The sequence below is a fragment of the Trachemys scripta genome, chromosome 6 (genome assembly GCF_013100865.1).
Source record: "Trachemys scripta elegans isolate TJP31775 chromosome 6, CAS_Tse_1.0, whole genome shotgun sequence".
NCBI classification, from domain to species: Eukaryota; Metazoa; Chordata; order Testudines; family Emydidae; genus Trachemys; species Trachemys scripta.
In genome coordinates, this window is record NC_048303.1 from 9,143,953 (window position 1) to 9,164,417 (window position 20,465).

Sequence of the window (20,465 nt, forward strand, 5' to 3'; positions counted from 1 at the left end):
GAGCTTTGTCTGAAATCAATGCTTCTCTATATTTACTGGAAATAACCTTGCCTGAAGCACCCTAGGATCACATTCGTGTTTCGTCAGAAAATTCCCAACCAGCTCTGCTGCTGACTCACTGAACCAGGTTGGACAAGTCACTTCATCTCTCTGTGTCTCAGTTTTCCTATCTGTAAAATAGGGGTGATGATGGTTAATAGAGCTGGTTGGATTTTTTTTGCGCAGGAAGTTTACCTGCCAAAAATTCTCAAAACCCACATCAGTGAGAAAATGTCCATGCCATGAAAGATTTCAATGTTTTGCCAAGAAATGTTAAAACAAGTTGTGTTTCATGAGACATAAAATGTCAATTTTTTTTTTTTCATGATGATATTTCCAACTCAACCCTTTTTGGATTGCTTGTTTGTTTTGTATTGGTTAGAGGTGGGAGGAAAAGAAGTAGGAAAAGAAGAGAAGGGAAAAAAGATAGTGACAGTTTGTCATCTGGCTGGGGTTCGGTAGACATCGTGGCAGAGGTGAGTTTTTAGGAAGGATTTGAAAGCACATCAAGTAGCGGCTGTTTGGACTTTATCTGGGAGCTTTTCCTCATGCATAAGGAGAAGCATGAGAGACAGCAGAGAAGTGTTGACTGGTCTATTGTTATTATTTGTATTACCATAGCTCCTAGGTCACTAGTCTTAGCCCAGGACCCCATTGTCCTACGTGCTGCACAGGCTCCGTATAACAAAAAGACACTCCCTGCCCCAAGCCTCTTACAATCTAGCCTGTAGATCATTGTTTATGTGTACACTGGGCTGAAAATGATTCCAGACTCTATTGTGCCTGTAGCGAGGCGGTCTGGTTCCCTGCCGTCCCGGCGAGGGATGAGCCACTCCGGATGCCAAAGTGGGCGGAGCCAGTGGAGCTTGCGCCCGCCCCCCAGAGGTCAGGCCATTCACGGGGATGTATGACCCTACCCCAGTGCCCATGTCCGGCTAACCGTGGATGGGGTCACCCGACCGATGGTGGTCGGTCTGGCCCCTCGACTCGCGTACCCGATGATCCTGGGACGGGACTGGCCAGAGTTCCCAGAAGTCCTCCGCTCCAACGCCGGGGGAAGCCCCATGGTCACCCCAGTACTGGAAGGAGGCTCCAAGGCCTGGGCAGAAGAGGGGGAGGCACCCGACCACAACAAACCAGGGGAAGAATCTGAGGACTCCCCTCCGGAAGCTAGGAGTGAACCTCTGCTTCACACCGATTTTTGCTGTGACCAAAGGGCCGATTCCACCCTCAGGCGCGCGTACAAGTAGCTGACCGCCATCGATGGCGCCATCATTGATCCACAACGGGCGACGCAGTGGCCACACTTTGAACTGTGGCAGGAGCGCCTCTATAGGGTCGAGCGGGACCCGTGCACAGGGAAGTCCCAGACCCAACTACTCGTGCCCCGATGCCACTGGCGAGCAGTAATGAAACTAGCCTACAACGTCCCGGCGACCGGACGCTTGGGCCATGAGAAGATTCTAGCCCGAATATTGATGCGCTTCTTCTGGCCGGGTGTACACCAGGATGTGAGGAACTACTGTAAGTCCTGTCCAGAATGCCAGTTGGCTGCTCCCCCGCAGACCCCCAAGGCCCTTGGTCCCCATGCCCTTAGTCGAAACCCCATTCGAGCGTGTGGCCATGGACCTGGTGGGCCCCCTCTCAAAAAGCATCACCGGGTTTCAGTATGTATTGGTCATGGTGGAGTATGCTACCTGTTTCCCAGAGGCAGTACCCCTCCGGAGCATCACGGCCCGCACCATCGCGGGGGAGCTCGTGAAGGTCTTCGCTCGCGTAGGCCTGCCCCAGGAGATTCTCACGGACTAGGGCGCCAACTTTACGTCCCAGCTGTTGTGACAGGTGTGTGAGCTCCTGGGGATCAAGCAATTGCGCACCTCGGTCTACCATCCACAAACGGTTTGGTCGAAAGGTTTAACTGGACCCTAAAGGACATGTTACGCAAGTTCCCCCCAGAAGACCTCCGCTGATGGGACCAGCTACTCCCACCTCTGCTCCCAGTGATCCGGGAGGTGCCCCAGTTCTCTACAAAGTTTTCCCCCTTCGAGCTGTTAGATGGTCGCTGCCCGTGGGGGCTTCTGGACCTAATGTGGGAGACATGGGAGCAAGTCCCGTCGCCAACCCAGGGCCTCTTGAAATACGTACTCCAGCTCCAGGAACACCTCACTCAGGCCAGGGCCCTGGCTCGGGAAAATATGAAGGCCGCCCAAAAGCTCAGGCCCAGACCTACAACCGGGACACACGGGCCCGTGACTTCCAGCCTGGTGATCGAGTTTTACTCTTCCTGCCCTCAAGTGAGTCAAAGCTACTGGCCCGCTGGCAAGGGCCTTATGAGATGGTTCGAAAGATTGGGCCCGTCACATATGAGATCAACCAGCCCGACTGGTGCAAGAAAACTCAACGGTACCACGTCAACCTCCTCAAACCCTGGCGGGAGCGAGAGGGACTCTTAATTAACCCTTACCCACCAGAGCCCGAGCTGGGCCCCCACGTAATACATACGGAGGACCCCGCAGGACCCCAGCTCGGGGAGACACTGACCAAGGAGCAACTTAAGCAGACCCAGTGCCTTCTGCAAGCATTCCCGCAAACTTTCACAGCCCAACCGGGATACACAACCCTCATCCATCATACTATTCAGACGGAGCCTGGTGTGGTGATCCGGGGGGCGACCAGGCCCTTGCCACATCACATGTGGCAGGTCGTTGAAGAAGAAGTACAGGCCATGCTGGACCTGGGAGTCATCGAACCATCACAGAGCGAATGGCGCAGCCCGGTAGTACTGGTACTGGTACCTAAGCCCGATCGCATGCAACGGTTCTGCATCGACTATAGCAAAGTTTGATGCGTATCCGATGCCCCAGGTAGATGAACTGCTGGGCCGGTTAGGAGAGGCCCGCTTCATCACCACCCTTGATCTGAGCAAGGGATACTGGCAGATCCCCCTCGATCCTACCTCCAAGGACAAGACCACCTTTGCCACCCCCATGGGCCTGTATCAGTTTACTCAGATGCCCTTTGGCCTCCATGGGGCCCTGGCAACGTTTCAATGGCTGATGGACTGCCTCCTTCAACCCCACCGAGACTACGCGGCTGCCTACCTTGATGATGTGGTTGTTTACAGCCGCCATTGGGAGGACCACCTAGAGCGGGTAGCGGTGGTCCTGAGATCCCTGCGAGCAGCAGGGTTAACGGCCAATCCAAAGAAATGCCACATAGGTAGTCTCTTGCCAACCAACACCATCAGGAAAGGACAAGTGAAGCCCCTCGTGGGAAAGGTTCAGGCCATCGCAACCTGCCCACCGCCCACCATGAAGCGCCAGGTGCACCAGTTCCTGGGACTTGTCAGCTACTATCGGCAGTTTATTCCCCAATTCGCTTTGATCGCAGGCCCCTTGACCGGGCTTTTGACCAAGGACAGTCCCCGGCGGGTAGTTTGGACCTGAGAGTGCGACAACGCATTCCAGACACTCAAAGAAAGTCTCTGCCGTGAACCAGTCCTATATAGCCCCAATTTCGACCAGGAGTTCATCCTCCAGACAGACACCTCGGAAGTAGGACTTGGGGCCGTTCTGTCCCAAGAAGTGGATGGGGAAGAACACCCGGTCTTATACATTAGCCAGAAGTTGTTTCCCCAGGAGAAGAACTACATGGTGGTGGAGAAGGAGGCCCTTGCGGTAAAGTGGGCTTGTGACACCTTGCGTTACTATGTCCTCGGAGTCCCGTTCACGTTGATCACCCACCACGCTGCACTCCAGTGGCTGGCCCGAATGAAGGATAATAATATGAGAATGCAGCGTTGGTACCTGGCGCTACAGCCCTATGCCTTTACAGTTCGCCATAGGGCAGGCAAGGACCACGCTAATGCTGACTTCCTGTCCCGCCTGGGAGGTATGGAAGAGTCTGGCCCTGACAAGTGGGAGACAGACTTAAGCGGGGGAGGAGGGGTGTAGTGAGGCGGTCTGGTTCCCCGCTGCCCCGGAGAGGGATTAACCCGGCCGAACCCTTCTACAGTGCCTTACAGGACAAGTAGAACCTCACCATCCAGCTGGATCTCTTAGAAGGAGGGACTTCTAGGGAACCCCCCAGGCTGCTACACTCTGAAGGAGGTGTATAGCATGCACACACCCTTGTGTCTGATGGGGATGGATCACCCCATTTCAGGTAGCTAGCCTCAGGTAGTCCTGGCACTCAGGTGACTGTAGGGGTTGTCTGGCGCCTGCATGCTGGTTTAAAGGGGAGAAGTTCCTTGTATCATTGCTATCTTTATACACCCTGGTCCTTTGCAGGTGGGCTATAGCCTAGCTCTTAATACAAGTGGCAGGATGGGGTAGCCCATACAATTCCATAAAATAAGAAAACCCTATTGTGGAGGAACCTAAGATATTTTAGGCTAACTCCCCCCCACACACACACACACACCCCGGTTGCATATGAAATTTCATGGGCATGCACATTTCTGAGTAAAGGCACCACCCTGCAAACCTTTACTCACCTGTTTAGTCCTCACTCATCCTTATTGTTTTCAATAGGATTACTCAGGCGAGTAACAATTGACACCTGTGTGTAAGGCCTGGACCCTCAAGACTGTAACAATCCCCTCCTCACCAGGAAAGCCGTGTATAAGCAATCATAGATCACAGGAGCATGGTACATGCGTGCCATTATTTAAAATAAACCTCTGGGGCTGTAATGTGAAATCGCTCTGTCTGTGTGGTGGTGGGGTAGACAGAACCAATCTGATTTTCTCCCCCCCCCCCTCTATTTCTTTTCTTTGGCTTTTCTCCCCTGCCCCCAACACTGCTGCGGTTGTGTCAGGTAGTGGCAGTGTTGAGTACATTAACCCAGCGCTGAGCGTTACAGCTCTTGTGTGTGTGTGTGTTTGATCCTTTAAACCAAACCCACCACCAACAGAAAACCCTACTACTGCTGCTGCCAGGCTCCGGGAGAGAGAAAACCAGCCCCGGCACGGAGAGACGAAGCCATCAGCTCAGCGATCGGCTTAAACAACTCATCACCGCCCCTACCTCCTTTAAGGAAAAAAACAACAACAACAATGCAGCCCACCAGGGCGCAAAACGCAGCCCCCGGCCCCTAGCCCCGGCGTGGAGCCTCAGCCTGCCTGTCCGGGAGCGATCCGGCCGGGCAGCAGGAGCAGTGACACCCCCCCATTAAAAATAATCTTGATCCGCTCCCCGCTCCCTTTCCCCCTTACTCTACTCCGGGACTAGAGCGGCTGAAGGCACCCGGGGAGCGTAGGGGGAGCCATGGAGCAAGCCGCCAGCAGCAATCACAGAGGCAGAGCGCTTCAGCCCTGATTAAACTGCCGCGATCAGCAAAACCTTTCCCCACTCTCCAGCAATCCCCCTCTGCGCGCACGGGGGAAAGGGCGGGAGGGGTGGGGGGAGCCGCTTCGTCTCTCCCCACCGAGCAGCATCCCTTTAAAAAGCCAGGACGAGCGCGGGAGCAGCTCCATCCATTCCAGAGCCAGGATTTTATCCGGTGCATTGATTCTCCCCCCTCCCCTCCTCTCCTTTTCCTCCTCCCGTCTTTCCCCCCCCCCCCCTCCCCCTTTCTCCTTTTCATTTTTATTTCGGATCCTGCTAAAATGAGCCGGGACTGTGAATGTGATTGACTCCGGCTTGCCAGACGCCATTTTCCCCCCTGCTCGAGCTATCCCTCTCTATTTATCTCTCTATCATCTCTCTCTCTATCTCCGTGCATTCCCCCTCTCTCACCCAACCCCCCCTCCTCCTCCCGGCCCCGATCGCCCCCCCCTCCCTCCGGCTCCTCTGCGTGTGCTCCCCTTATCTGACAGATGAGCACCGCCATGGCTTTGCCGCAGCACAAGCGAGAACACCTTTGGGGGCTCCGGCGAGGGATTGGAACCGGGATCTAAAAAGAGAAGAGACCCAGTGGGGGATCCGAGAGACGAAGCCGAGAAGCCCCGCTCCGGTTTGGGGGGCTATGGGTTAGTAAACACGCGTCGCCGTGGAAATCTCGCTCCGGATTGCACGGGCGGGTTTGTTTTCTTTGGGCTGCATGCGAAAGTTAATGTCGGTCGCCTGCCTTCCCCCCCCCACCCCGGGTGACTTTGCAATGGCGCGGGAAGGTCTTTATTTTTGTGCATTTATATTCCGGGTGTATGTGATTTCCTTCCCCCCACCCCCGCCTCCGGGGCCCCCCTTTCGGCTGGCTCGTGCTCCCGGGGTGGGTGCATTTTGGAGGAGTTTGTATCATGTATTTCATTCCCCCTCCCCTGCACGCCCATCTCCCTTCCCTGGTCTGTCTGAGCCTTTCTGATGGTGGTGTGGGGTAGGTGGCAGGAGTGTGTGTGGCGGGGGAGTTGGCAGATTCCCCCCTCCCCTTTGTAAATTGCCGGTTAAGTGGAGCTAGAGAGCAACATTGTAACCTTGCTGGGGATCCCCCCCCCACTTCCCTTTCTTAATGTATCTGATTTTTGTAATAGCTATAGACGGGATGGGGTGGGTGGGTGTGTTTAAATCCAATACACTTCTCGTAAGGACTTAAAGCCCTTGTGTGTTCGTGCTCCCTTCACACCAGCCCATTGAAATGATCTGGGTTTATTTTGACATTGAAAAGGACACGCACTCCATAAAAGCGGCAATTTCCAGTAACAAACAAGTGTGTGTGTGTGACTTGGGGTGACCAGATGTCCCGTATTTATAGGGACAGTCCTGATTTTGGGGTCTTTTTCTTATATAGGCTCCTATTGCCCCCCACCCCCTGTCCCAATTTTTCAACATTTACTGTATTGTCACCCGTGTTTGTGTGTACAAGAAGCCCGGGGGTGGGTAATTAACAACGCAGGATTCCCCCCCACACACACACCTCCTGTTTGTTTCAGAAGTAAACCGCGTTGTTAATAATACATCCCTGATTATTCCTCGCCACCTCCCTGAAATAAAACCAGGGCATAACTGGAGTTAAAGCTTCTAGGGGCTGGGACATGCAAAAAGCCAGATGATGGTGGGGCAGGAAAGGACGCTGGCTTGTAAAATCAGTCTGCAGGTTAGAGAAGCTATTGTCAAACCAAGGCATGGTGAAATTCACCCCTCCCCAAGCAGCGCCCTGGTTTGAACTGGAAATCGTGGACACGTTTCCTTGCCTGGCAGTGGGAGATAAGACTTATTGAGCCTGAAACTGGGCTGATGCCCCCTCACGTTGTGATGATCCTGTGTGTGTGTATGTGTGTGTGATGTACGTGGACATGTGTGTGCGTAGCATGACACACACGGAATAAACAGGCCACGGCGGGACAGCCTGTTGTGTTGTCCGCAAGCGTCTCTCTCTGTGTGTGTATTTATGTCTAAAAAGGCAGTTGAGAGAAGGATTTCCGATTCGTTTCCGCTTCAAATAAACTGCACTGATAATCTCATGGTTGACGTCTAATGCTAAAAGGGCAATCTGCCGTAAGAAACTCTTTACCGAAGGAGCAGCTTCTCGGCACAAGCATTTGCGCCCCCGCGGCCCCCAGCAACCCCCCCTCTAAAGTCCTCAGCGGCCAAATGTGGGATCCTGGCCATGTGCATCGAAAGTCAAACTGGATTTGTGGGGGGGGGGGGGGTAGGTGCTCGTGGCAATGATCGCCCTGAAAAGGACCCTGCCAAGGGAACTGACACCGCTTGTCAGTTTCAGTTCCCTCAGACAGCCTCCCCCACCCCCTGTATCGGGGACTTTGAGCTGCAGACATTTGATCTGTCCCCGTGACGGAACCCACCCACCCAGCGCCAAACTTCCCTTCCCCAGTTGGGCGGGAAGGTTTGATCCACTTTGCTGAAAATCGCGTCTCTGAAGCAGGGGCGAGGGAGCAGCCCCTGTCTTCAGTTCACATGATCTAATTGATGCTGAGGGGGTGTAAAAAGAGGGTGAATGGTGTGTGTGTGTGTATGTGGGGGGGGGGGTGATATGGCAGGGCGGGAGATGTGCTTGCAGGAAGAGAGAATTCAGATGCTGTCTTGAAAAGACTCCAGGTCAATTTCTCTGGTGGCGGCTGTGACAGTTCTGGGCACGATCGCCCAGACACGTTTATCTCTCTGCCCTGATGCCTCGAGGATCTATTGCGTCTGTGCCTGCGCGTGTTTTTATATGTGTCTTAAGATAGCTGCTGACCGGGCTGCTCGCTCCCAAGTCTGAGTGCTCGCAGCGGGGTGGAGGATGGAGATGAGGCTGTGACACGCAGACCGGCGCAAGGGCTAGATTTGAGCGCTGGAAAAGTTCGCCTAAAAATCGATTCCGTGTGTGTTGCTTCTAGTTAATGCACCTCTCCCTCTGGTCTGTAAGGTTTTGCGGGTATCAGAGGCACAGTTGTTGCCGTTCGTGGTAATACTGTAATCTGAGCTGAGCACGGGGAGGAGTAGGTGGCAAACACATGTATTAGGGGGACATACAAGGGGAAACAATATTTCTCTTTTGAATACTGAAAATGAAGGTGTTTCATTACCGGCTAGGAGTAAACAAGCCAGTAGACTGGGTCAGCTTGGGTAGCAGCGGTTCTGCAATAGTCTATCCAGGCTGCGATATGCCACCGGGTAGGCAGTGTGTTGCCTTATATGTACATCTGTCAAATTAAAAGTATGTTCTAGGCAAGTAAAATGTTGATCCTGCTAGTCCTTTGCTGTCAGGGGAAGTCATTTGATTCCTTTCGTATTGACACGAGGATTTCAGGGGTAAAGAATTGCGGGCAAATCCAATCCTGTGTTTAATATTATGGACCCAAATGGTAACAATTGATTAAACAGCCCCTGCAGACAGAAGACTAACTTGCTGCAGTCAACAGTAATGGTGCAATTGTCCTTCTAGCACTAGGCAAGGATGCTACAAATCTAGGGAAATGTGTGTCTGTGACCTTATAGAAGAGAGAGGAAAGTTTTGATTTAAATGGAAACAAATATACAAGTGGATCTCCTTCTGTGTAATCACATTCTGTTACCTTAGCCCCCAGTTCTGTTAATGCCCCCAATCAGTAGCTATGTGGCAGTAGAGTGAGAAAGATGGTTAAAAACAAGTTCTGCAAACAATGTAGTTGTACTTTAATCTCTGCTGTGATTGGAATGGTTATGTAAAGAGAAAAAAAAAACACCCAGGGATTGGAGATTTCTCTTCCAGCCTCTCCTTCCTTTGACTTTTTTTTTTTTAAACTTCTCAGACCCAAAATTTTAATTGAAACCAGAAATCTGTTGAGAAGTAAAGGAGCCAAGAAAACCTCTGTTTTCTCTGCAACTAGGGCTGGGGAATAAATAATGTTTTGCTGATGTTATTTCAAGTTGCTTGAGCTCTTTGGTTCCTGCCCAAAAACCCCAGCCTAGATTAACACATTATCATTTTAAGAGGATGAGCTATCTGAAGGGGGAGGGATAGCTCAGTGGTTTGAGCGTTGGCCTGCTAAACTCAGGGTTATGCGTTCAATCCTTGAGGGGGCCACTTAGGGATCTAGGACAAAATCAGTACTTGGTTCTGCTAGCGAAGGCAGGGGCTGGACTTGATGACCTTTCAAGGCCTCTTCCAGTTCTAGGAGATAGGATATCTCCATTTATTTATTTGAAATGGTGTGTTAGGTTTGTGCAAAGCCATAAAGTATAGTAGGTGCTGGCAAACAAAAGAAATAAAGGCTTTGATTAGTAATAGTGGAACCATTTAGTTCTATAGAGTTTCTTTGTTAAGGTTTGTTATTTAGTATAATTTCAATTAAAACACTTAGAATGAACCCGATCCCAAATTAATCAAATTGGTATTTCCAATTAACTAAAAATAATACTGAGCATCTATCGACCATAAATTCCTTACAATGTAAAAACATCATTTTTGCCTTCATTTATTACTTAATCCCCTTTTATTTCCTCCCTCTTAGCTCCTTTCCCCTTCCCCTGCCCTCCAGCCTCTCCCTTCCCCCCTCCCCGCCTCTTCACACCTCTTAGGTATATATACCAGCCTACCAACAGGGCTTTTGTTTTTCATTACAAGATTTTGGCTAATCCCAATTCCAGTGACTTTTCTGCCCTCTCAGTAGGGCTCAATTGCTCATACTTAATCTTTCCCTTCTGTTTTCTTTCCCCTTTGGACAACACCCTCCAGGACTGAAAAACTATTGCCTTGTGCTTGGAGACTTGCAATTATGCTCCAGTTTTGACTCTTGACCCGACCAATAGCAAGAGATGCTATTGTCTAATGAACCACATAACACAGTTCTGGAGTCCAAAGGATTACTGTGGTGGAACTGATATCTCTCCCAATGAATTGATGAGTGATTATTATCAGTATACCCAGATGATCTCCCTCAGTTCCCCTTAGAATAACTACATGTCACCACAGTTTAGCTGATCTTTGTAAGGAGAGGAATTTCAAAGACTTTTGCATCTGAGTTTGTTTTGTGAAGGCAAGGCAAAAAAGTGGCACAAAAGTGTGCTACAGTTTAAAATCAATGATGTGCACCAGTGTAAAATAATATTTATGGCCAGTTTTTTGCAATGTGGCCTTGCTTTGTCTATACTGTATGCATGCACAATTATGGTGCATGCAAATCCAGCAGTTAGACACACACATGGAGGATAATGCAAATAGGTGCTCATGCAAAATCCCCACCCACACAGTTAAGGGCTAGGTGAAAGCCACCTGAAAATCTAGCCTGTAGTTTTACACATTGCTCACTAGGAACATAGGGACTGTTAGTGTATCAGCATTCTCTGTTTGGAGACATGAGTTAAAATAAATCTCAAATTGGAGTCAATGGAATATCAGGTGTGTGTGGATTAATGCATGAGGAGAACTTTGGGGGGCAAGTACCCACAATGCCTTGCTGCTGGCTTTCTAGTTCTAGTCTGTCACTTTTTTCTTTCCACCTTAAAACGTCAACAGGTTGTTCTTCCCCTAAAATACTATGGAGGAAATACAATTACTCCTTTAGAAAGTTGCCATCTTATTTAGAGATGATCGTGAGTCAGAGCTCTGGAACCAGGTCTCTTAGCTTTGAGACGCTATCTGATCTGAAAGTGGATCCAGATTTTATGGGTTGGGCCCATTCCCCAGTTTTATTCAGACACATGACCAAATTGCAGCTGTGCATTGTTAACACAACGGCGCATAAGCCAGGCTCAAAGTTCGTCTTTTCTTTTTAAGAATGAACTTTTCTCTTGACATTGCTTGAAAAGTTTGTTGCATATTCTGACCTGCTTAGAAACCTACAGGATGCTGTGAAGAAGCAGAACTCCCCAACATGCTGTCTGGATTCCACAATCTCATTTAACTGAATGTGGAGAACAAAACAAGCAACAACATTAGTTAAATTGGACAAAAGCCTGGGAACAATCCAGCATGTCTTCCACAAGTTGCGGAAGTATGGCAAGGAGTTGGGAGAAGTGGATTCTGTTTATCATCTAGAATGTGGGGAAAAAAGACCATTTCCCCTTTTGGATTGGCGTTGGGTTTGTTTTGTATCCCATCCAGCCAGCACAGGGGAGGATAGTGGTATAAACCACAAAAAAATAATTTGCCATTGCGGCAAGCTGTGGTAAAGTAATAGTTGGATGTTAAAACCAACCTGCTACTATTAATTTATTTATGATTTTGTTATCTTATATCTATATCAAATGGAGAGAGGCCCGAACTTCTGGGCCTCAATGAATTTAACAAACTTCTATAGAAATTAATCTGGAATCCTATTAATTTGCTAGAGAATGAAATCTTTTCTGTATACTTTTTCCTATAGAATTCTATAGCAGGAATATAACAATATTCAATACCAAGGGTATAATGTTCTATTAAATTCTTCAGTGCTTTTCCATAAGGGATCAGAGAAGTTGAGAGGCTTAATTAAGTACATTTGATAAGTGCTTTGAGGTCCTCGGATGAATAAGGCTGTTTACATGCAAAGTATTATTGTGGGCACCTATTAGTCTTAACTGGTTTCAGTTATCAACCCGTGTTTGCATATGTAACTTTCACATTTTGCATTGAACAATTTCAAGTGTTGTTTGGTTGATGGAGTTTTTTTGGGGCGTGGGAGGAGGGAACGGTTGAGCAAATTCCCTCCCGTTGTTAGTTGCCATGTAATTGATTCAGAAAAGGTGTGGGAGCAGGGGGAAATCACCTTTGCCTTTTGAATTATTTCTAACCACCCACTTTTAGACTGGGCAACAGCCGGAATTTGAACAGATAAATTAGTAGGAAGGTAGTGCTTGTTGCGAACTTCTGCCTTTGCCTGGTGTGAGAGAAAAAAGTTTTGAGTCACAAAAGTTATGACCATTTGAAAATTGCATACCAAGCATACCCAATAGAAAACTTTGTCTGTTGATATGCCCTTAGAGATGCACTGTGCAGAAGCGTTCAGATGGATAAGTGGTAGCCACTGAAAGCTTGCCTAATTTAAATATTCATAACTTTTAAGAACACTGCACTGATTTTCTACCACTTGAGCATGGCTAGCAGATCTCACTGGGTCCTAAAAATCAAGATAAGTTTGAAGAAAGTTGGTTTATTTATTCTTAATAGGGACCCTGCTAAAATATATATATATATAAATGCTGTACCACTGATTAATACAGACAGTCTCCCTTAATACCTATCGATGTTTCAATCAGCAATCTCTGGAACTATCTTGGTCCATATACATTTAGGGTCTAATAAAATACTTATTGAGGTTAATGGGAGTCTTTCTGCTGATTTGGGATTAGTTTAGGCCATTCTAAGGGTACATTCTAGCAACTTTGTACCGTATTTGTACTTGGGCTGCAGTATCAATGGACTATAGCCTGCCTCTGACTAACTAGCACCTTGTAAGTTTTAAAGTGTGGCCTTCATGATATTTGCAGGTTCTATTGTGCCTCAGCACATGGACAGGGTTAGTTACAGACCCGGGAATTCTTTTAAAGTAAAAAAACTCAGGAAATTATATGCAAGAAATGGTAGTGATGCAACTGAAAGCCCACAAATGTCAGAATATCTGCATATTAAAGACGAATGGATAATCTTAACTTTGCCCTTGTGCTTGTATATATGGAGCCAAATTCTGCCCCAAGCTTCATCTGTCAGACTTCACCGAAGACAGTAGGATTACAGGGGAGTAACTGAGGGCAGCATTTGGTCTTTAACTATGGTAACGCTGGGCTTGTCTCGGCCTTGCCTTCCTCCCCAATGGACACAGGTGTGGAGACACAATTCAACAGGGAAATAGCAGCTTTGAGGAGTCGTGGTGCAGCGACTAGCTGAGTCCAAGCCCACCCAGCCCTTTAGGTCCGAGTTTGGGTGACTAGTGCAAGCCACCGCTGGGCTGCAATGTCAACCTTGCTAGTTTTAGCGCACCAGCCTGAATCTATCTACTCACACTCCGAATCACACCTCCAAGCTGTGACCTCCCAGTTCCAATGCACCAGCTCCCCTCAACTCTAATCGATGTCAATCAAAGGCCCTCTCTGCTCCAGCTCTTTAGAAGAGGATAACGAGAAGAAGCAAAACTAAACTACCGCCATCTACGTTCCAAATTAACACTTTCCTCTTGGTGTCCCAGCATATCTCAGATGCTCTTTGACACTGTAGGCTCTTTGGTGCAAGGACAGTCCTTATATGTGTGTTGTACAGCGCCAACTACTTTGGTCCTCCAAGGTATCCAGGTGCCTAGCTCTAGTTGAAATCAATGGGCGTAAAGATCTTTGAGAATCTGGGTCATTGTCAGGGCTTTAATAACAAAACCACATTGTGATACGCTCCCCCCAAAATCCAACCTTTCATAGGCATGATCTCATTTGAAATAAACAAAGTTTGGTCACATGAGACTCTTTGGACAGCATGCAGCCAAGGTGAAGGAGGGACACTGGATTGCAGTCTTCTTGTTGTGCATCCTTGTGCCGTCGTTTCGGGGTTGTGGCAAGGGTACCTAGCCCAGTCATTTTGCATCCCCTATCAAATGCACTTTTTTTGCCCTGAAAGAGGGAGTGCTGGACTCCCTGGCATTTGCATCAGGGGAAAACAAAAAACAAAAACACACACAACCCCTTCTGCCCTCCCCCTCAAAAAAAAAAAAAAAAGTGTGGCAGCAGCTATAAATACAACAAAACTACGCGTTAATGATTTATGCAGAGGAATCATTTTCAGCAAGTTTCTGGGTGCAGCCGGGAATGTTTGATCAGAGGGAGAGAAAGAGATTAGAGCGCTACCACGTCTGTGCTAGAATCAGGCTACCGTGTTGGATGGCAGACTTCCAAGAGCCAGGTCAGACTAGGGAAGTTTGGTAAGATGGAACTGATGGAATTGCCTGGAGTTTGTTCTCCATAGTTGGCCTCTACTTCTATATCCTTTTTCTAAATACTATACATTTTCCATTTGTAGTAGCTGTGAATACTTCCAGTACAGATTCCAAGGCCAGAAGAGACCATTGTGATCATCTAGGCTAAGCAGCTATCCAGAGTACCCTCCTCAGGTCAGGTTGCTGCTGTCCCCCAAATAGCTTGCTGCTCTTATTATAGAAATAGCTTGTTTCCTGTGGTGGGTCATACTACTATAGACCACGCTGTGCTCTGCATTGCTACGGTGCGTTATACTCTGTGCAGCACGGTCCAGGGGAGAGATCAGTGGCCTGGGAGTCAGGAGAGCTGTGTTCTGTGTTCTGCTGCTGGCTTGCTGGGTGATCTTGGGCAAATCATTCACCTCTTGACTTGTCTAGTGCGTAAGCCGCTTGGGGCAGGGATTATCTCCCACTGGGTTTGTATGTGCCTCGCTGTGATCTCCGTCTGGCCCTCCAGGTGCGATTGTAATACAAATCAGAGGATTGGGCAACACATGGCCTTCACTGGGGAGATGTGGGTCACATTCTGCCCTTAGATACACAAGTGTGAATCTAATGAAAGTTCATTTACACCAGTTTTAACAACAGCAGTTTTAACCAGCGCAACAAGCGCGTGCCTGGGGCGGCAAGCCGCGGGGGGCGGCGTGCCGGTCGCCGTGAGGGCAGCAGTCCGGCTGCCTTTGGCAGCATGCCTGCGGGAGGTCCGCCGGTCCTGCGGCTTCGGCGGCAATTCGGCGGCGGGTACGCCGAAGGCGCGGGACTGGAAGAGCACCCGCAGAAACGCCGCCGGATCTGTATGACCAGTGGACCGCCCGCAGGCATGCCACCAAAGGCGGCCTGACTGCCGTGCCTGGGGCGGCAAAACACATAGAGCCGTCCCTATCACAGAGTATAAGTCAGTGAAGAATTTGCCCCTTTGTGACAGGCACTTGGGGATGTGAGAGATGTTGCTTGATGGCTTGCTAGGGGTGGTGAGGCACGTTGCTCTGAGTTGGGTGGTGAGTGTGTGGGAGAAAGGAAGGAAGTGCAAATAATCACCAGGTTTCAATTGTGTGCATGAAAAAATATTCATGTAATTTTAAGTGCATCCCACTTAGACACAACTAGTCTTCAACATGCATGTGCAAACGGGGAACTCCTGCAAGCCTGTTGCTGTGCAGACTCAGAACCCCACCTTGGGTATGGGCATCAGGGGTTGTCCCCGGATATTCACTGCTCAAAACTTGTCTGTGGTTTCTGCAGCAGCACCGTGGGCAGTATGTCTTTTATGGGCTTTGTGATTTATGGTGGAGTCAGTTGTTTGATCATTCAGTTGGCCCTCCCTTCAGTGCTCCTCTGATAGGTACTTACATAGAAAGGTACCTATCTGATCGAATTATGGAACCTCAACCTAATTATGGAATCAAATATGATTCCATAATTTACCATTTAATGTCTTTATGTTGAAGAGACAGATAAGTATGTGTGTAGTACACCTACATGCCTGTATAATTATGGATGCGCATGGGCCTTCATTTCTGTTTGTCTTTATCTGTGTGTGTGTGTGTGTGTGTGTGTGTGTGTGTGTGTGTGTGTGTGTGTGTGTACACAGCTAGCTGCAGAATCACATGGTTGCAAGATACTTCTAGACAGCGGGTTACCTAGTCCATCCCCAGCCTTTCTGACATTTGGCTGTTGAACATCGCTTTATGGGACGTCCTGATTCCTACTTGCCTTGCACTTTATTGAGCACCAATAAAATGATGAAAGGTTTGGAACAGAGTTAGATTTTAGATTGTAGGAGTCCAGTGAAAACGAGTGAAGGTTACATTTATTGTTGGTTGACCAGATGCTTCGCACTAGTAAACCAACAGAGCCACTGGCTTCCCTGGAGCTGTGCCTTATTTATATCTCCTGAGGATTTGATTCTTCCTCTGTGTTTGTTTAGATATACAAAATATTTAAAAGTGCCTCCACAGGCATGTAGGAACCTTTATTCTATATTAAAACAACCAACCAACCAGATTAAGTGTCAAACTTTGAAGAGTTGTAGGAAAAGTACATCACCAAGACCTCTACGGTCCCTCATTTATTGATTCTGTGGGTTGGTTTAGCTTGAAAGGGACGTCTTCCTCCCCCTTGTTCCTGTGATGGAGGTGATAGGCCCAACACAGGTGAAGGGCAGAAGGATGTTTATTGTAGAACCCGTCGCAGAGATGGAAAAGAGCTGTCATGGTGCCTTTTCCAGTGCCCTGCCAATGCCGACTAGGTCTCTTTAGAGTTTTGTGGCCAGAGGCGATAACTCAGGGCACGTCTATAGGTGGATAAAAGCCCTGTGGCATGGTCACACCTGGCCCAGCTCAGTTGACTCGGTCTGCTGGGCTAAAAATCACTGCGTAAATGTTCAGGCTCGGACTGGAGACGGAGCTCTGGGACTCTCCACCCTCGCAGAGCCTGGGTTTCAGCTCACGCCCAAACGTCTACACAGCAATTTTTCAGCCCCAGAGCCTGAGCCCCAGTCCACTGACCCAGGCCAGTCATAGGTTTTTATCCCTGTGTAGACATACCCTTAGTGGTCTGAACATCATGTATGAAATTCCTAGACATTTTGAAACTAGTGGAATTGGGAGAGACGTCTTTGTTTTCCCAAAGTAGATAAACTGAGGGCCCTGCAGCTTTCTGTATGTCAGGCCTTGCCGACACTAGAAAGGGTTTGCTGGTATAACTATACTGGCAAACTGACCCTGAGTCGATGCAATGTATAGAAGAATTCCTTTGGCAGCATAGCTATCCCAGTTCCATATATGAGATAAGCTATACTTGCGGGAAGGACTGTTTTGTCAGTATCCCTGCATCTACGCTACGGTTTTTGCTATGGTTGGAGTGTGATTTTTTCCCCCCCACTCCAACCACTATAACTATGCCAGCAAAACTTTTAAACTTTTTTATGAGACTTTAAAACCCAAGCTCCTGCTGCCTCATGTGGCTACTGCAGATTAATTGACACTTTTCAAGTGTCTTTGGCCAAAACTTTCCCCTGAGTGTACTGTATGTTGTCTGGTGGCCTCCACCCCAGAGGTAGCTGCATTTCAGTGGTGGTATATAATTGGTGAAGTAGCTTGGAATCATTTGGAATGAAAGGTGATACATGATTGTCAAATACTGTTGTATATTCCCCAGTGCTTTGTGCAATTTTAAATGGACGAAGTGGAGAAGCTTCCTAGGTTTTTGTTGTTTTATCAGTGGTTAGGGATTTTGCTGTTAAATAGCAATTGTATCTCACATGGAGAAAGTGGTCCAGTGGCTATGGCACCAGAGTGGGAGTCAGATTTGGGCTTTAGTTTGACTCCATCGCTGACCTCAGGCAAGACACGTCCCCTGTCGGTGCCTCAGTTTCCCCATAGGTAAATAGGGTTAATTGTATTTACTTTCTTTGTAAGGCACTTTGAGCTATGGGAATGAAAAGAGAAGCTTTAGTAGCTGCAGTAGTGACTTCAGTTTGTATATTGTAGTGTTTAGGCTTAGAGGGGTATCCCTTTAAATAGTTTGAGAGCCATCTAGAGGTGCTCACTATATTTTAAAAGCTGCAAGAAATCAGCCAGGGTAGCAGTTTGTATGAGGCATGTTTGTGTATCTTTAGTAAAGACAAGTATTTGGGATGTGGCTGTTCCTGTCTGGTTTCTTTATATAGTTATTATTGTGTAAAGAGCAAAGCGAGCACAGAGTTGGCACCTCCTTACACGTAGAATCCAAAATTCTGTAGCACTTCTCCCCCACAAGCATCTAGTGCGTGGATGCTGTTTCAGTCATTAGCAAATGCTCTGCTTAATCAGTTTACCGTTCTGGCATGTCCACACTGGAGAGTTTGTGTAGCTGCTTGAAGCAACAGAAGGAAACAAACTCATATCCTATTGTGGTAGAGGTCTCGGATGTCCAACTCTTAGGGTCAAATCCTGCGCTTAGATATGTACATCTGAATCCCATTGAAGTGGATATGAACATCCATAAACAGAATTTAGCACATAGAATTTGTTCCTTCCTCTGCATTTATCAGCTGAACTATGGAAAAACTCCCTAATGAAGAACTAATGCTAAATTCTCTGAAACTCATCTCATTCACCTGTGAATTATCCTTCCTCCAAATCAAGGCTTGTTAGTGGTTACACTTTCTGCTGGGAATTTATTTCAGAGAATGTGATGCACCTGTAGTAGGTTATTGACCATCACCTAACACTGTAAATCTCAAAAGATCTGGAAGGTTAGTTTGGGTAAACATTTAAAAGACTGAATTAGCCCAGCCCTTTGGACCTATAAAATAGGTAAATTAAACTTTCCCACTAGAATTCCAGTTCTCCACACAGCCAGTTGGGCCAGAAGAACCTTTCTTGCTTTATTTTGGCACTTTCACTTGCAGTCCCTGATGAAACCTGGAACAGCAGAGCCATGTGACAATGCAAAACGACTAGAGTCAGTCCCCAGCCACGATATCTGAATCAGGGACGAAACTTTCCCAATATTCGGACCCAGGATTTGGTTTGGAGTTTGACTTTATAACTATGAAGAAAACAGAAGTTGTCTAAAGCTTTTCTTACTGATTACTAATTTTGTTTTCTTCATCTCCAAAGATGCCTATAACCTCGTATCTTTGTGGGTGAGGCTTTAGGGATACACTAACAAAAGGGTATTGTCACATTGGTAGAAATAACATTGCTCCTACTGAGTGACTTACTCCTGTGGTATCTGCCATTAGCGTGTCTAGTGTTGTCTTCATGCCTAGTGCTTTAAAATTTGAAATAGTTCTCACAGCACTGGCATGCCTGAAGCTGGGGAAAAGAATAGAGGTGGGGAACTACCCAGGAGACTGCTTATTCAGGAGGTTGAACTGAGGTTTCCTAACTAGTCAAAGCATGTGTAGTCTGCCCAAACAAGAAAGACAAGTATAATGTCCCATTGCCCAAATCATTTAACTATGAACCCTGATGCAGAATAATGAGCTACCTTAACCAATGACCCATTTAATTCCTGTACAGAGATATAGTGCATCATTGTTTGTTTATTGCTGCAAGTCTGTTGATATCATGGTTTGCAGATTCTAACATAAGGTGACGCCAAGATTCTTAGGACCTAATCTGACCCAATTTACACCCATCTGGTGTGAATGTAGCACAGATGACTTTATTCAGCTACTCCTGATTTACGTTGATGTAACTTAGATCAGAGTCAGGCATGTAGATGGGATCCAGATCCAAAGTTTGGGGTAGAAGCCTAGGTTTGGGTCAGTCCTTAGCCGCGTAGAGAGAAATTCCAATCTCTATATGAACTTCCCAGAGTTCGGGTTCAGGGTTTTGTTCTGGGCCCTGTTTTGAAATGATGTTCAAATCTAGTTCACGTTTTGTTGATGGGTTGGATGCTGTAGCCGCTTCTCTGCAGACGGAAGCGGCCTCCATTGCTGCCCAGTGGAAGTGGCACATCCTGGTGCCCTGCTTGTTTGAATAGACATTCTCTGCAAGAAACTGCTTGCTCTTTCTACCAGCAGAGGAAGGGGTTAATGTCCTGTGGGTGGAGGTCCGGTAGAGAGTGCCCATTGCACTTGCATGCATACCAAAGCAGTAACTTGCAGGAATGCTGCACAGCAGAATGTTAATGTCTTATGTTTATTTCCGTACTCTGGTGGGAACGGTGTGTTCCTCTGTAAGGAAAGTAACAATGCAAAATGTCGGATGAATAAGGAGCGTTATTTGATTGGCATGGATGGAAATGGAAGGTATCTCTGACCCTGATGCCATCATCTATTTGGGCACAAAGCATAGCAAGGGGCCAGGTCAGTTAACTGGATGGAGCAGTTACGTTTGTACCCTTTCCTCTGAGGTAGGACTCAAATCTCCTCCCTGGTGCTTGCTACCTGCAGGGGCTGCTCCTGTCTCTTTGCGGGGGTTGGGTCCTGGGTGCAATTGTTCTTGTGACACCTGGTGTCTCCACCCAAGGTGATTCCTCACTGTGCTCAAGTCACAATATTGCTACCGCTGCTGGCAAGGAGTATAAAACGCAGCACACTGGAAACAGTAAAGTACCTCAACACAAACCCAGCAAAGTAATGATACTCCCCAAAATAACAACATAACAAAGAGGGACTTTATTGGAAGCAGGAAGA

The 20,465-nt window shown here is 47.8% G+C and overlaps 1 protein-coding gene across 1 annotated transcript in view; it reads left to right on the forward strand.

The window, feature by feature from the left end:
• Positions 1-5,593: 5,593 nt before the first annotated feature.
• Positions 5,594-20,465, forward strand: part of SETBP1 (SET binding protein 1) — a 336,685-nt gene continuing 321,813 nt past the window's right edge. Inside the window, exon 1 of the mRNA XM_034774276.1 lies at positions 5,594-6,010. The gene's annotated coding sequence lies outside the window, so the exon portion shown is untranslated. The remainder of the gene's footprint in view (positions 6,011-20,465) is intronic.